At 38.5% G+C, this 18313-nt stretch overlaps 1 protein-coding gene across 3 annotated transcripts in view; it reads right to left on the bottom strand.

Moving 5' to 3' along the window:
- LOC127650743 (low-density lipoprotein receptor class A domain-containing protein 4-like) overlaps positions 1 to 18313 on the bottom strand; it is a 138036-nt gene that overhangs the window by 65312 nt on the left and 54411 nt on the right. The window lies entirely within an intron of this gene.

Below are 18313 nucleotides of genomic sequence, written 5' to 3'. Positions count from 1 at the left end.
TACAACTGCATCTCACTTTGTGTGCAGTTTTATCAGTAAAACAATAGGTACTTCTTACTAGTGCTGTCAGTCGATACATTTTTTACATATTACAATTAATAAAAATAATTACATCATGATACGGCAATTTAAATTTGCTGAGAAAGTCCTTAAAGTAAGTAAAGTAACAACAAAATGAACTGTGATTGGTTGTTTACATGTCTCAGACAGCTCCTTTACATGCAAGAAGATGATTCTCGGCACCTTCACAGCTTTAAAAATACAGTCAGCCAAAAATGGGAAAATGTACATATACATTTAGTTATTTAGCAGATGCTTTTATACAAAGCGACTTGCAAAATGAAGAAGTGGAGTGGTGGTGGCTAAAGCACATAACTGGTAATCAGAAGGTTGCTGGTTAGATCCCCACAGCCACCACCATTGTGTCCTTGAGCAAGGCATTAACTCCAGGTTGCTCCAAGGGGATTGTCCCTGTAATAACGGCTCTGTAAGTCGCTTTGGATAAAAGTGTCTGCCAAATGCATAAATGTAAATGTACATTTAAGAAATGTTGCTGATTATTAAAAAATACCAATATTGGCCAATTTATGGGCCTCTGATATTTATTGATCAAAGACTAAATTAAATGTTTAATAATTAAAATAATTATAAATATTGAATATATAATAAATGTAATCATTCAGATAATCCAAATACATTACATTGTTGATTGATCTTTACAAGTCAAAACATTGTTTGTTTTATTTCCATCTCATTGAACATAAGCCTATCACTGGCCTACAGTCCACAGCGATCAATTTCGCAAAATGAGTTGGACAATCTGTAAGAGGAAGTCTTGGGTTATTTTTACAGGATGTGTTCTTGTGTTCTGGTTCTGTTGGTCTACCCGTTACTACGGTCCTGGTGCTTCTCACTTGTTTTCAGTGTCTCGCATCATTAATGCAGCATTTTAAATGTACTTTGAAACTAGTCTTTGAACACCTGTAATTTTCTTGCCTTTGAAAAATTGTATGGATGTCATAAGATAGGAATACCCAGGAATAAGGCTGGGTATTGATACGGATTTCCCGATTCGATTTCGATTAGATATGAGCGCATCTTAATGAGACAGGACTTCAATGGCTTTATCTCATCTGTGCCATGCATGATTAAAATTAAATATTTATTTTTTGTTGTTTTTGTTCAAAATCTGACTGTAAAGAACAGAAAGGGTTTTAAAAGAGACATTATTCAATAGCAAATGGGTTGCGTGGATCTCGTCTTTGGACACATAACACACTGAGAAAGGATCTCACTGCTGAATACTTCAATATACATTATTGGTGAGTGAAATGTAAACATTTAGTAACAAGTTTTCAAATCTAAACATTTTAGTTGCATTGTGCGAAATTTGGTTGCAAATACGAGTGATTTCATCTCATTGTAGTAGAGGGTTGTGCCTTAGAATATACCATACTAGTCGTATCGACCACATTTATGATCCTCTATGGTGCATTTTTTTTTATATTGTTTGAGCTTGAATATGCAAAAGCAGGTTTGTAACAACATGAGTGTGAGTAAATGATGACACCAACTAAAAGATAAATTAGATCATCACCACTGAAATTTTTTTGGATGCTTTATCCTAATTTCTCCATCTTTTAATAACAAAGAAGCTTTGTTTGTCTTTTATACAGGTGTACTTTAAAAATCCTGTGGAAGGGAATACTGTAGTATTTGAGGCAATTATTTGGCAGACAGCTCTGAGTAAGAGGTCACGGGTGTTGTGACGGAGTTTCACTGGTCTTTAATCTACCCGGATTCTGTATCTAATGATGCGTGACCTGACGCCGCACCTCATGACAATACTCCACCATAAAATATTCACTTCACAATCATTATAACGGGCAGGATTTCTGTACGCCGCTGTCTGGTCTGTGGCAGTAATCACAGATTTGATCACCAGCAGTTGAAACAAAACACCATTTTTGAAACGCTATTCTCTTCACAATGACCGTACTCAAACACACTACAACATCTAGTTAGGAAGACACAACTATGGCCCTGTCCCAACACCTACACTTGTGGTCTTGGCCACTTGAGTGCGCGTGTACGTGACAGGAAGTAGTGTTCAAGACTCACCCATGTCTAAAACATGCCAAAGCTCAGTGCACTTAACTCACACTAGTGCGAATACCGCTTCGGAGCGGTCTTTCAGGCTAAGTGTATCCCAGAGTTCATCACAACCAGGAGCCACACCCCGCCTACCTGAGCAATCGGTGTATTTTCGCCATGATGATGTCAAGGGAAGCTTGTCAGCACAAGTTGTTTATTATAATCAGATAGTGAAACTTAAGTGAAGCATATATTTATTTTAGTATAAATGAATATATTCAACATTATTAGCATCATAATTACAAAATATTATTTATGTGTATATTTATATTAATACTGACAGCACTTATCAGCCAATGTGGCATACAATATCAATGAAAATTGATTTTAGTGCAAATCTTTTAATGTGCAAAGTACTGAAAATCAAAATGAGTAACATTTATTTTCACACAATAAAACAGTATAAAACATTTTTACTTACATATTTTCTACAGCCCAATACGCTTCCAACAACCAGTAGTGTATTAATAAATGAAAAGATGGGTCAAACTGTCATTAAATGTATTATTTTAAGTAGGCTATAACAGTCACTGCTACCAAAAATAAGTCTTACGCTGAATGAAAGACAAAAACAGCTGTCACATCCAGCACCAACATCTTTAATTCTAGGAGTGTCCCAACGTGCAATCAAAAGTCATCCACTAGGCATCCACATCCACCCATAAGACAAGTGGGTAAGTAGGAAGACTAAAACCGCAAGTGGGGGTATTGGGACAGGGCCTTTGTTTCTGTGCCGAGCAGACAGTCAGGCGTGTCACTCAATTTTAGGATGATGTAGAAAATTAGGGCAAAGTCTGAGCGATGCAGACATACAGCCTCTCATTGTTGGTATCATCTCCAGTTATAGCAATATAACTACATTTATGTGCTGCTTGCCAGAGAAAAGCTCGCTGTCACAATGCTAGGTTGTTGCAATGCGGTTGTTAAGGTGTTCCGAGTGCTTTTTAGTGTGCTGTTATGCTGTATTTATCTCGTCAATGAAAATACTGACTAACATGTTCCTTGACAAAACGTTTTTTGATTTTGTCAACAGTACCAAAGACTTTAATAAAATGAATTTAATTTCATTAAAACATACAGCTAACAATATGATGAGCAAAAAAATGTATTATGCAAGATATTAACAATGTACTAAATCTGTTTAGTGTTTAATTTATTTATTTAAAGATAATTCCCAAAGGAATTGATTAAAATAATCCAGTCATAGTATGTTGCTGCTTGAGGTGCAAGAGCTGTAAACCAGAACAAACTTAACAAGCGGATAAATGACCTCACTCAAACACATTCAGTGTGAGATTAATCAGATATATCCACTAAATAAACATAATATTACAACATACATCAGCACAGATAATGAAGAAAATGAACAGGTGAACTTGAACGCTAGTAATTATGTATTAGTAATTATTGCTAGTAACGCAATATCCTAAACTCTCTTAACATGAGGACTTCACAACAGAGTAACTTCTAAAGGTAGCTAATAGTTCAGTACAGGGTCCAAAATGAACACTCGGCAACCACCAAATGAGAGTGTTGGTGAGTATATGAAATGGTGTTTACCCGCCAGTTGGCCGGTGTCCTGAAAATATATGCTACCTATCAGGATGAGCTACCGATGCTATAATCGCATTGTTTTAGGGTTAGAGTTTCAAGTAAGGGTTGGGGTTGGGTTAGGGTTCAGTAAAGCCTCACACCAAATCACACTACATGATAGTTATGCTGGTAGCACATTCTGATAGGTATTATCTGCTACCTAGGTTTTTAAAAATGTTCATCCGAGCCGGTAGTGCAGACAATCCGAACATCGGTAACTTTTATATGAAATGTAACAATGCATGGTTGTGAGAACGATGGTCAGTTTTTAAAGGGAGATAGTCAAACCTTCGCTGTTTCTATTTATCTGACGTAAGCGAATCAATTTATAGTATTCAAGTCATCCAGTAAAGAAGAGACCCTGCTTCACTATATTCATTATATGCAACTTCAAGAGCTCGAAGTTTTCGGTACAGTTTTTATGTTGTTTAATACTACAAATTAATCTTTAATATGTTTGATACATGTTTATTTCTAAATAGTTTGTGCATTTTTCAAAATATTTGAATATTTGGTTATAGTTTGGTCTGTTAGAGTTTGATACCTACATGTTTTTGTTTTTTTTACACACAAAAATTGATTACGAATATGACTATGAAATGATGAAATATTGACTACATTTAACAGAAATTTTCAATAATGTTTTTTCATAAAATAAGAAGTAAAACTGTGTAAAAAGTTCATACTGGATATTCACACTGGATAAAAATCATAAGGAATTTAACAGTTCTGGGCCAGTATTCACAAATAATTTTGATCTGACCACTAGAGTTCTCAAAAGAGTTCCTAGCTAAGAGTTTTTTCTTAAGAGCAATTCACAAAACTGCTGAAAGCTAGTTTTAATAAGGAAATCCTAATGCAAGAGAAAGACGGAGTTGACCTTGTTGCTTTGGCTTACATCACATTTTATTATCACGGATGGATGGATGGATGGACGGACGGACAGACGGTCTGGTCGGTTAAACTGATGCTCTCTGGCTGCTTTCGGTATCATTGGATGCCCATCATGCAATTGCCTGCCATTCTCATGACTCATTTGGCCCTGATAAGACGTGAAGTGTTTGGGTTCACTTCCTCGGCCTGGCTGCTGATGTCACCAGCCCTTTGCTCTCCAGAAGCCATCAGACAAAGCTATCTGTGAGCAGCTGGCTGGCCGATGGAGTTTATGGGATGGATGGACGAGAGAAGCTTTACATTTTAAATTCTTGTAATCAATTATTGATAGTGACTTTCAATTAAGATATTAATATCAATTACTTCTTAAGTGCATAACTTGGGTTACACATATTTCTAAAATAACATTGTAGCAAGATCTAGATCATTCAAAGCAAGGAGGAAGCAAGAGACAGTTAAACAATCCAATGTGAGTCCTTTTTTTATTGAACACACTTTTCAGTGTCTATCGCAAGCACACAAAACACAACAACATAAGCAGCCACATGCTTTTTCTCTCAGCCTCTCTGGCGGTCTGGCTCACTCTTATCCCTCGCCAGCTCTCATTGCAATAGAAAACAGCTGTTAGAGATAATTCACAACAGGTGTAATTCTTTACCGCTCTCATCTTCCAAATTCGCACTCCATTCATAAACTGGTGCTTGACCACACCCGAACACCTCAAATATAAATGTTTAAAATACATTTGAATTAGGGCTGTCGATTTAACGTATTCATTTTGTGTGCTTATATTAAAAAACACCACTTAAAAAAAATTAACACAATTAATCATGCCCTGTGACCCACACATACATTTTGTAATAAAAGTACATATTTTCCTACCATCAGAGCAATTCAAGCTTGAAGTAAACGGCTCATAAAAGTGTTTTTATGAGCCGCATCAGCGTGAGGCAGTCAGCACGGCTCACCAAACCTCAAAACTCATTATTTATTATTTAGAATACATTTATAATTATTTGCATTATGTATTATTTAAATTGAATTATCTTTATTTGGGGGGGGATTTCTCAGCTAATATTAAAATATGCTAATAATAGCAATTCATTTGATTACATAGCACGTCATATAATTATTTTGATTAAAAAGTATAATAAATTGACATTTAAAACAGGAATCATTTTCATATTTTCACCTGTTTGCGTTTTGTTGGGGGAAGAGTCAATAATGACTCATGGTAAGGGAGAAACATGTGGTTCTGAGTGTATGATTTGCATGCAACAATGAACATGAAGGACATATCAGAAGAAGAATCAGCTTTATTGCCAAGTATGCTTACACATACAAGGAATTTGTCTAGGTGACAGGAGCTTCCAGTCAACAACAATACAAACAATACCAAAAACAGCAGCAAGACATAGGTAATTAAAAAAAAAGAATACAAAATAAATAATTATACATATACGTACATACACTCACCTTCATACATACCCACATACACACACGTAGTGCAAATCTAATACAATCTGTATATAAAGAACAAAAAACTGTATATTATGTACAGAGCAATGTAAGTAATGGCAGAAGTGGATATGTTGGATAAAATAAATTAAACTGTGTATTGCACATAATATTTGCTCAATGGGGCAATTTAATTGTTCATTAGATGGATGGCCTGAGGGAAAAAACTGTTCCTGTGTCTGACGGTTCTGGTGTTCAGTGCTCTGTAGCGCCGGCCAGAAGGCAACAGTTCAAAAAGGTAGTGGGCAGGGTGAGTGGGGTCCAGAGTGATTTTACCAGCCTTTTTCCTCACTCTGGAAGTGTATAGTTCTTGAAGGGGGGGCAGGGGGCAACCAATAATCCTCTCAGCAGACCGAACTGTCCTTTGTAGTCTTCTGATGTCTGATTTCATAGCTGAACCAAACCAGACAGTTATAGAAGTGCAGAGGACAGACTCAATGACTGCTGAGTAGAACTGTTTCAGCAGCACTGGTGGCAGGTTGAACTTCCTCAGCTGGCGAAGGAAGTACAACCTCTGCTGGGCCTTTTTCACAATGGAGTCGATGTGTATCTCCCACTTCAGGTCCTGTGAGATGGTAGTGCCCAGGAACCTGAATGACTCCACTGCTGCCACAGTGCTGTTTAGAATGGTGAGGGGGGACAATGTTGGGGTGTTCCTCCTAAAGTCCACAATCATCTCCACTGTTTTGAGCGTGTTCAGCTCCAGGTTGTTTTGACTGCACCAGAAAGCCAGCCGTTCAACCTCCTCTCTATATGCAGGCTCATCATCATCTCGGATGAGGCCGATGACAGTGGTGTCGTCTGCAAACTTCAGGAGCCTGACAGAGGGGTCCTTGGTGGTGCAGTCATTGGTGTACAGGGAGAAGAGTAGTGGGGAGAGCACACATCCCTGGGGGGCACCAGTGCTGATGGTACAGGTGGTGGAAGTGAATTTTCCCTGCCTCACAAGCTGCTGCCTGTCCGTCAGAAAGCTGGTAATCCACTGACAGGTAGAGGTGGGAACAGGGAGTTGGTTTAACTTAGTCCGGAGTATATCTGGTATGATTGTGTTGAAAGCCGAGCTGAAGTCCACAAAAGGATCCTTACGTATGTCCCCGGTCTGTCCAGATGTTGCAGGATATGATGCAAACCTATGTTGACTGCATCATCCACAGACCTGTTTGCTCGATAAGCAAATTGAAGGGGGTCCAGAAAGGGTCCAGTGATGTCCTTCAGGTGGGCCAAAACCAGTCTCTCAAATGACTTCATGACCACAGATGTCAGGGCGACAGGTCTGTAGTCATTAAGTCCTGTGATTTTAGGTTTCTTAGGGACGGGGATAATAACTGAGCGTTTGAAGCAGCATGGGACTTCACACTGCTCCAGTGATCTATTGAAGATCTGAGTGAAAATGGGGGCCAGTTGGTTAGCACAGGAATGAAGGCAAGCTGGTGAGATGCCATCTGGTCCTGGAGCAAAAATGTTATATTTGTTGAGGAAAAATGTTTTTTTGGGTGAAAGGTGTTTTTTAGAAAGTAATTTAGTCATTTAAAGTAAATTAGTAATTTGATTACTTTTTGATGAAGTACTCAATAAAGTAATTAGTCATTTTTAGTAGATTGCTTTTTAAGATACACTGCTTGTTGACAAGCTTTGCCTTCATTCAGAACTATTTCCATTAGTGAAGCAAAAATAGCCTAAATAACTGCCCATACTGTTTCTAAAATGTACGTTACGAGAGGAATAAGGTACAATCCGCCAGTTGTTGTTGCAAAATAAACCCTGACAGAGTGATCAGGATACCTCATGCAATGCAATCCAGTTTATTAAACAACTATTAACCAAATAAATAAATACATGGACATCAAATATTGATTTGCGTTAAAATTATGTAATTATGTGAGAGTAATAAGCAAATTATTTTTACATTTGCCACACATTATAAGGGGTTGTAATTAATAATAATGTATATTGTTATGATTTGAACACATTATTATATACCTGTCTCCGTTATGTGTATTTCCCTTTGTGTTTTATGTGGTTGGTGCCGATTAACGTTACAAGTATGTGTCTAGTTGCCATAATAGTGCTGATGAAGTCATCTTCCCACGCTTCCCAGAAATGGAATGCGGCATTCATTTCTCGGAGACGCTAAAAGTGAGTGCCACGTGGTGAATAGACTCTCTCTCACACTCAATGCGGTTGCTAGCAACGCTATTGCTTGGATTATATGTCTGCAACCATGTCTTCAATATGTCTTCAACCATGTTGGAAAATACTGATTGCTCCCTGTGGATTAATGTACTATGGAAGACTCTCTGTTGGATTAATTCTTCAGTGACAACTAAATTAACAACAGCTAGCTGGGTCATTCACCTTCTACAGGTACCGGTGAGATTCTTGACAAGGAATCCAATGCATGCATTAGCGGACTGTGTTGGTTGTGTATATATTTGTGCTTATGGTGTGTTGTATATATTATGTCCTTCACTTGTTGAGGGTTCAATACACTATAACATTTGTGTGCATCCCTTGAGTCTGCATTTATTTTAGGGATACCAATCCATGAACTTACATGATTTTGTATCTGTGCATCCTCTACGATTTGTGTTCCAAAGTAATAATAAATTCCTGAACAGCTGAAATCCACCTCCGGTTTGTGTTGGAGTTCTGTTGGGACTGCTCATTATCAAGCCTGTTACAAGACTACTTGCCAAATAAACTAATAAATGTATATGAAAGATTTATTTAATTTGAAATTATGTAATCTTTTGAGAATTAATAAATCCCAGTTTGTGTCAGAGATCTGTCTGTGTTTATTTTGAAATTAATGAATGTCTGACTGCTAATTTTGTATCTTATTACAAGACAACTTGTTAAATAAATAAATAAATGCACATGAAACAATGATTTGAGTTTAAATTATTATATTACTTTACTTGTAGATATCGCACAGTGATCCAAGGAGCAGGAAAGATGACTCCCAAATACCTGGACGAATGGTCTGATACATGTTAATCAGTGGTATAGTGGTGTCTAAAGAGGTTGGCATACTGTCAATTTATAAAGGACCCCCCACAAATAATTATTAAATAAAACATGCACATGGACATAGATTTAAATGTATAAAATGTGTAATAAATATATATTTCCATTAAAGCAATGGCGTGTTGTCATATAGTCCCAAATGAACCTACAAAATGTATATCAGCGTAAGTTTGTTGCTGGCATGGTGTACAGTACATAACTATGAATGGTAATGATGGAAACTTGATGTTATGTATATAAATGAATATGTAGGCCTATCAATTATGTTCCTCTCATTAGGCTACTATGAAAATGTATAATACTTTATGACTACTCTAATTAATAAACTAATGCATAAATAACATGCAATACACTGTTAAGCATTGTATAGCTAATGTGAGTGTAGTAATGTTCACGTTAACACGTTATCTTGTATTAGCCTACCAAATATAGCCTACATTAATGGTTATTTGTTTTATTTGTGTACTATACTGTGCTTTTATGTGGATAGTGAAAATGTTTTCCTACTTAGAAATAGAAATTGAAATGATTTGATATCACGAGAAAAAGGCACCACTTACAGAACTAAAAGGCAAAAAATAAATAAATAAGAAAAACATAACATTTGATATAATTCTGGGACACAGTTGTCCAGTATCTGTGAAGATGAGCATCAAAAACATGGGTAGCATGAGTGCAATAACATGCAGTTTTTTTTTACAAATTTGAATTACATGTGAAATTAAATGTATATATATATATATATATACACACACATATACATATATACACTTGAAGTCCTAAGTTTACATACACTTAGGTTGAAGTAATTAAAACTAATTTTTAAAAGCACTCCACAGATTTAATGTTAAAACTATAGTTTTGGCAAGTTGTTTAAGACATCTACTTTGTGCATAACACACAATTTTCCAACAATTATTTACAGACAGATTGTTTCACTTTTAATTGACTATATCAAAATTCCAGCGGGTCAGAAGTTTACACACACTTAGTTAACTGTGCCTTTAAGTAGCTTTGAAAATTCCCGAAAATTATGTCAAGCCTTTAGACAATTAGCTTCTGATAGGAGGTGTACTGAATTGGAGGTGTAACTGTGGATATATTTTAAGGCCTACCTTCAAACTCTTTGCTTGACATCGTGGGAAAATCAAAAGATAACATAAACAAACTGAAAAACTTAGTATATACACAATGGGGCCACGCAGCCATTATACCGCTCAGGAAGGAGACACATTCGGTCTCCTTGAGTTGAACGGAGTTTGGTGCGAAAAGTGCAAATCAATCCCAGAACAACAGCAAAGGACCTTGTGAAGATGCTGGAGGAAACAGCTAGACAAGTATCTATATCCACAGTAAAACAAGCCCTATGTCAACATAACCTGACAGGCTGCTCAGCAAGGAAGAAGCCACTGCTCCAAAACCACCATAAATAAAAGACAGACTACAGTTTGCAAGTGCACATGGGGACAAAGATCTTACTTTTTGGAGAAATGTCCTCTGGTCTAGTGAAACAAAAATGTAACTGTTTGGCCATAATGACCATTGTTATGTTTGGAGGAAAAGGGTGAGGCTTGCGAGCTGAAGAACACCATCCCAACCGTGAAGCATGGAGGTGGCAGCATCATGATGTGGGGGTGCTTTGCTGAAGGAGGGACTGGTGCACTTCACAAAATATATGGCATCAAGAGAAAGGAAACTTATGTGGATATATTGAAGCAACATCTCAAGACATCAGCCAGGAAGTTAAAGCTCGGTTGCAAATGGGTCTATCAAATGGATATTGAGCCCAAGCATACCTCCACAGTTGTAGCAAAATGGCTGAAGGACAACAAAGTCAAGGTACTGGAATGGCTATCACAAAGCCCTGACCTCAATCCCATAGAAAATTTGTGGGCAAAAGTGAAGAAGCGTGTGCGAGCAAGGAGGCCAGCAAACCTGACTGTTTGACACCAGACACCAGTTCTGTCTGGAGGAATGTGCTAAAATTTCAGCAACGTATTGTGAGAAGCTTCCAAAAGGCAATGCAACCAAATACTAACAAAGTGTATGTAAACTTCTGACCCACTGGCAATATGATTAAATAAATAAAGCTGAAATAAATAATTCTCTCTACTATTATTCTGACATTTCCTTTTTTTTTTTTTTTTTTTTTTGGTGATGAATTTGTTTTTATTGATTCATACAGTAAAAAGAAGAGCAAAACATATATACACAAAATCAACAATTAACCCCTCACATTTTTGTAAATATTTGATTATATCTTTTCATGTGACAACACTGAAGAAATGACACATTGCTGCAATGTAAAGTAGTGAGTGTACAGCTTGTATAACAGTGTAAATTTGCGGTCCCCTCAAAATAACTCAACACAGCCATTAATGTCTAAACCGCTGGCAAGTGAAAATGTCCAAATTGGGCCCAAAGTGTCAATATTTTGTGTGGCCACCATTATTTTCCAGCACTGCTTTAACCCTCTTGGGCATGGAGTTCACCAGAGCTTCACAGGTTGCCACTGGAGTCCTCTTCCACTCCTCCATGACGACATCACAGAGCTGGTGGATGTTAGAGACCTTGTGCTCCTCACCCTTCCATTTAAGGATGCCCCACAGATGCTCAATAGGGATTAGGTCTGGAGACATGCTTGACCAGTCCATCACCTTCACCCTCAGATTCTTTAGCAAGGCAGTGGTCGTCTTGGAGGTGTGTTTGGGGTAGTTATCATGCTGGAATACTGCCCTGTGGCCCAGTCTCCGAAGGGAGGAAGTGATGCTCTGCTTCAGTATGTCACAGTACATGTTGGCATTCATGAATCCCTCAATGAACTGTAGCTCCCCAGTGCCGGCAGCACTCATGCAGCCCCAGACCATGACACTCCCACCACCATGCTTGACTGTAGGCAAGACACACTTGTCTTTGTACTCCTCACCTGGTTGCCACAACACACGCTTGACAACATCTGAACCAAATTAGTTTATCTTGGTCTCATCAGATCATAGGACATGGTTCCAGTAATCCATGTCCTTAGTCTGCTTGTCTTCAGCAAACTGTTTGCGGGCTTTCTTGTGCATCATCTTTAGAAGAGGTTTCCTTCTGGGACGACAGCCATGCAGACCAAATTGATGCAGTGTACGGTGTATGGTCTGAGCATTGACAGGCTGACCCCCCACCCCTTCAACCTCTGCAGCAATGCTGGCAGCACTCATACGTCTATTTCCCAAAGACATCCTCTGGATATGACGCTGAGCACGTGCACTCAACTTCTTTGGTCGACCATGTCGAGGCCTGTTCTGAGTGGAACCTGTCCTGTTAAACCGCTGTATGGTCTTGGCCACTGTGCTCCAGCTCAGTGACAGGGTCTTGGCAATCTTCTTATAGCCTAGGCCATCTTTATGTAGAGCAACAATTATTTTTTTCAGATCCTCAGAGAGTTCTTTGCCATGAGGTGCCATGTTGACTTCTAGTGACCAGTATGAGGGATTGTGAGAGTGAGGACACCAAATTTAACACACCTGCTCCCCATTCACACCTGAGACCTTGTAACACTAACGAGTCACATGACACCGGGGAGGGAAAATGGCTAATTGGGCCCAATTTGGACATTTTCACTTAGGGGTGTACTCACTTTTGTTGCCAGCAGTTTAGACATTAATGGCTGTGTGTTGAGTTATTTTGAGGGGACCGCAAATTTACACTGTTATACAAGCTGTACACTCACTACTTTACATTGTAGCAAAGTGTCATTTCTTCAGTGTTGTCACATAAAAATATATAAACAAATATTTACAAAAATGTGAGGGGTGTACTCACTTTTGTGAGATACTGTATATTAGTGCTGCATGATTAATCATATCGCGTCTCTTCTGCGACTGGTTGAAGCAGCTCTGACTGCACAGAGAATTACAGTTTTGTAGTTTGTGCTTATTTACATGTCATGCTCCCATATTTTATGAACTTTAATTATTGATGAAATAAAGATATATCGCCAAGCTGTGTTTGTGTTGTTTTTTCTGGCCACCAGTTCAGTGTCAGTCTGATCAGCATCCATCTTCACCTGATTTCCACACTGAACACCGGAAACTCACATGACATGACCACACCTGCCACTCCCTAAACTGAGACTGACTGGTCATCTTTTTATTAGCGGTGTAGAAAATGGGCAAACAGCTCGCGGAGAGAATGGGCTGTCACGTCCACATATGCACTTATTTATTTAATATAATCGCAGCATTTTGCCGTCATATAATCACACAGGCTGACATCGCGATTGCGATATGATTAATCGTGCAGCACTAATAAAATATATATATAAATAAATAAATAATCACACACATTTATAACTATACCGCTCTCTCCACTGCCCCTTCCCGAGAGCCCTCCAATAATGCCAAATAGTTGCCCCATTTCCAAACAAACTAATCCAAGTTCCCCAGTCTTCTAGATTATACTTCCTTAAAAGCCACCACCCTCCCAATCTCCGTGCACCCCTCCCCATTTCCATGCACCACTCCTGAAATGGGGCACTCCATCCCCTTAAAACAATTTATCTGGGAATCATACCACTCGTTAGGACACAGTTTTTGGTGTTTATTCCTTATATTGATGACCACCTCAACACATAAAATACAGAGCCTGGGGCAAAATTAAATTTGAGTGCCTAATACGTGAAAAAAAAAAAAAAATAAAATAAAATCACACAAAAAACTCTATCAAATCAAATCAAAATGTTTGGTGTTTTGGTTGTGTCTCCATCTTCTGATTGGCATCGCCAGCAGGTGGGTGTGTCTTTAAGACCAAGCCTATACAATCTAGAGGGGATCCAATAGAATTTATGTAAAATCTTGAATTGCATAAACCAGACCGTTGCATCTCTTGATGCAGACTTGATGTTTTTTAGAATCCTAGCCAACACTCCCTCCACCTATACCAAATTTAAATCCTTCACCCTTATTCTCGAGAGAAATTGAAGCTCCGTCCCCCAGACTCTGAATTAGTAATAAGTAATAGAGTAATAAACTGATGCCTCTATTTTCAAAAGCAGTAATCACCACTCCCAGAGTATCTGCCTCTTTAGTGGGGTGCATGCTACTTCCAAGAATAGTACAGAGCTGGTGGCGCAGCTGTAAATACCTAAAGAATTGTGATCTGGGAATTCCAAAATGTTGAACCAAATTTTCAAAGGATCTCAACACTGCACTCTCATATAGGTCACTGTATGAGTGTTCTAAACTCCCTCACAATCCACTTTGACCAGGAGAAAGGGGACTTATTAATACATCATTTTAGGTTCAGACATATGCTCGAGGCAACATTTAAATAAATGTCCGAATTAAACACTCTGGACACTTTTGTCCATATCGAGTGCAAATGTGAGATAACGGGTTGTAACTTGTTTGGGCCACTGGAAAGTGCTCAGCTGAAAAGCTGTTACCGTGCAGTAGGCTGTCAGAGCCAAAGCTTTGGATTTAAACCAATTAACTCTCTAACCCGAGAATATATAAAAGGAATGAATAATTCTTTATAATTTTTTATAGCGGCTGCTAATGGTTCCAGGGCAAGACAGAACAATAATGGGGAGAAAGGGCAACCCTGCCGGGTGCACCTATCCAGGGTAAAATAATCTGAAATTAATCAATTTGTTTGTACTGCCGCTACCATGTGTCTATACCGCAACTTAATCCATCCAATAAATGTACACCCAAACCCATACATTTCCAAAATCTTAAAAAGATAATCCCATGCTACCATATCAAATGCCTTTTCGGCATCAAGTGAGATGACAGTGACCTGTGTCTGATCATTCACCACTGACCACATGATATTGATGAAACACCTAATGTTATCAGAAGAGCTACAGCCCCAAATAAACCCCACCTGATCTATATGTATAAAAGATGTCATAACTTTAATTAATCAGTTAATTTATTTACAAAATTGTAACATCTAGTTGGATCAAGGAAATCGGATGGTAACTATTACACTCGCTTTTAAGAATCAGACTGATCCAGCCTTGCATCATGGTTGGCAGAAGCTTTCCATTCTTTAATGATTGCATATAAAATTCTAGCAAAAGTGGAGCCAATTCTGTGGCATAAGATCTAAAAAATTCAGAGGCAAAGCCATCTGGCCCCAGAGCCTTGCCTGTAGGCAAGGCCTTAATTACCTCGCCAAGCTCCTCCAAGGTTATCTTAGAATCAAGAGATTTTTTTGCTCAGCAGTAACTTTAGGAAGTTCTAATGTCTAAAGTTTCTAATATCCTCATCAGTAGATGAATATGTGGAACTATAGCGATCAACATAGAATTCTTTAAAAGCATTATTAATATCAATGGATGAGGTAAATATTTCACCACTAAAGAAAACATGTCCACCCAATATCTTCCCAAATTTTTCAGCTTCCTGCGGGGAAACAAGCATTTCTTGAAGAAACACTATATCATATTACTTATTTTTAAGGAGAGAAATAACCTTCCTTCTTTTTATGGGGTTCCCCAACCCATTCACATTCCACATGGAGAGAGACAATGCTCTCATATTGACATTTGACAATTTGACATATTAGAAAAAATAGATTGTGTCAAAAACAAAATTATAAAGACCACATTCCAACATTCAATCCCCAAACTTCCCCCTGAACCAAACAAACAGAAAAAAGAAAATGTGCTCATTGACCCTGAGCACAACAGTGCCAACTGGCATCTATCCCTCTAAACTCAAACAGTCCATGTACGCCTATGATAGCCCCCGCAACAACTTTGCCATCACAATGCTCAAGTCTGGTGTTTCTATACAAATATTGTGAGACAGAATTACACTGCAAAAGATATCTATAAAACAAACTCCATCCACTAGGTGGAATAAACACAAAGAACGTGTAGATTCATCAACATAACTGTCCCGAAGGTGTGTTCCTCCACAAAACAAACTCCAGCCGCTAGGCGGAACAAGAACAAAAATGATAAAACAAAGGCACTCAGTTTTCTCTGACAGTCAAATGAATGTTCAGTGAGCCAGACCATTCAGCTGCTACATAAGTGCAACAAATTACCTAATCACTCCAATGACTGGCAAGAAATACTCCACAAAACAAACTCCAGTCAATAGGAGACATAAGCACAAAGAATGTACAGCTTCATCCACAAAACTGTCCCGAAGGACTGTTACTCCACAAAACAAACTCCATTAGGTGGAACCAGCACAAAAAGAATAAAAAAAAAGATGCTCAATTTCCTTGTCAAGTGAAAGTCCACTCTGCTGCAACTTGAGTACCACAAAATAACTTAATCACTCCATTGACTTTATGAAGGACATTGCTTACTGGGGACATGTAAATGTTTTATGGCCATCCTTAGCATCTATTCTCAATTTTGCCGGGAACATCAGTGCAAAAGGGACCTTCTGTTGATCTAAGAGTTACTTGCATTCCTTGAATCAATCACGTTTCTCTTTTGTCAAATTCGCAAAGTCTGGGAACAAGAAAATGTTGTGGGCCTTCTTTTACTCCTCTCCTCACGTAACACAAGATCTTTATCAGATGATGTCAGAAATTTTGCCAGAATTGAAAGGGCTCCCTCCCTCAGTGGATTGCTGAGCCGGAACACGAGAGCTCGCTTGATTTCCAGTTTATGACCTGCTATGTCGAGTAGACTCGGAAAGAGTCCATCCAGGATTTTCACCATATCTTGACCTTCTTCAGCCTCAGGAATTCCAAAAATAGACGTTATTCGGCTGGCTACGCTTCTCCACGTCCTTCAATTTCTCCCAGCCATGCTCCAAATCTACCTTGGTCGCTAGCAGATTAGCAGCTAATTCCCTCTGATGACTCCATATAATCCATCTGTTTCTCAACATCCCCCACTCTTGTATCCACCTCAGTGAATTTCGTCCCCATGGCAGTGATCAATCGACATATTACAGCAAGATCCTCCAAGTCAACAACGACCTTCATCAGCATGTTCACATTTCTTATCGGATTTCCCTCATTTCTCTTACTGAAATGGAAAATATGACTGGTCAGCAAATATTAAATCATGTCTAAAAGGAACATTCTGATTGGTGGATCCGTTTAGTCAGACTGCCTCCTGTAGTTCCATGCACATTTAGGGAGAATCTCTGTACACTTTACAAATTTTTTTAATTTTCACTCAACTGTGCTGCGGCAGAACTAGTCTTAATCCTTGGATGAGCGGTTGTTACTCAGAGATATCAGAACACTAGATGGCACCATTGACCAATCAGAAGAGTATTCCTGAGAGCCATGTAATCATTTTTATCATCAAGTTGTTGTGCATAAAAATATTGTATAAAAGCAAAAGCAATTGGGTGTTTGTTAACATTGACCTATAGCCTGGTGATATCTAGCCTAGGTGATGTCAGTCGAAAAGGAACGTTACGTTTCTGAACCTTTTTTTCTTTGTGTCTTTGAAATAACGTACATAGGAAGATCAGGAACATGTACTAAGAAAGGAAACATGGTGAATTTTCTACTTTAAGATCCCTGACATCTATGATTGAAAACAAAGCACTTTATTAGCTCAGAGACAGAACCAGGTGTTTTGTAATCTGGCCCTTCAAATAGATTATTACTTTCCTGTCTAGATTTGTAAATGGTGTCTTTAAAGCCTACATGCTTCTCTGGTGGAGATTTCTTCCAAGGCTGCAAAATAAGTTTTGTTCTTAATAGCTTTAATCTTATTTGGACCTTGTCTCCCACACATCACTATTTCTTTTTTTTTCTTTCTTAATTTCTTTCAACACTCCCTCTCTGTCTTTCTCCCTCCGACTCTGTCTGTCGCCACCTCCAGCTCTTGGCTTCTTTATTAAGAAAATAAGGGCGAGAAAGCCTGCAAAAGATTTCCTGAGCCAAATTCCCCAGCACGGTGAGGAGAAGCAGTGTCGGTGTGTGTGTCGTGGTGAGAAGAGAATGACCTCCGCCGGCTGAGCAGAGATAATTAAGCTTGTATGCATTGCAGAACCAAGTCAAAAGTGCGAGACGGAGCAGCCGTCGCAATATGTTCTCACTTTATCAACAGTTCTGTGTAAAATGTAAGGGCTAGACGATGTACTACATATAACTAATGGGAACATCAAGTTGAAAACTTTTAAAGGACTTGTTCACGCCAAAATTGAAA

Source organism: Xyrauchen texanus, chromosome 10 (assembly GCF_025860055.1).
Source record: "Xyrauchen texanus isolate HMW12.3.18 chromosome 10, RBS_HiC_50CHRs, whole genome shotgun sequence".
NCBI lineage: Eukaryota > Metazoa > Chordata > Actinopteri > Cypriniformes > Catostomidae > Xyrauchen > Xyrauchen texanus.
Note: the sequence above shows the minus strand (reverse complement) of the source record. Positions and strands in the feature narration are given on the sequence as shown.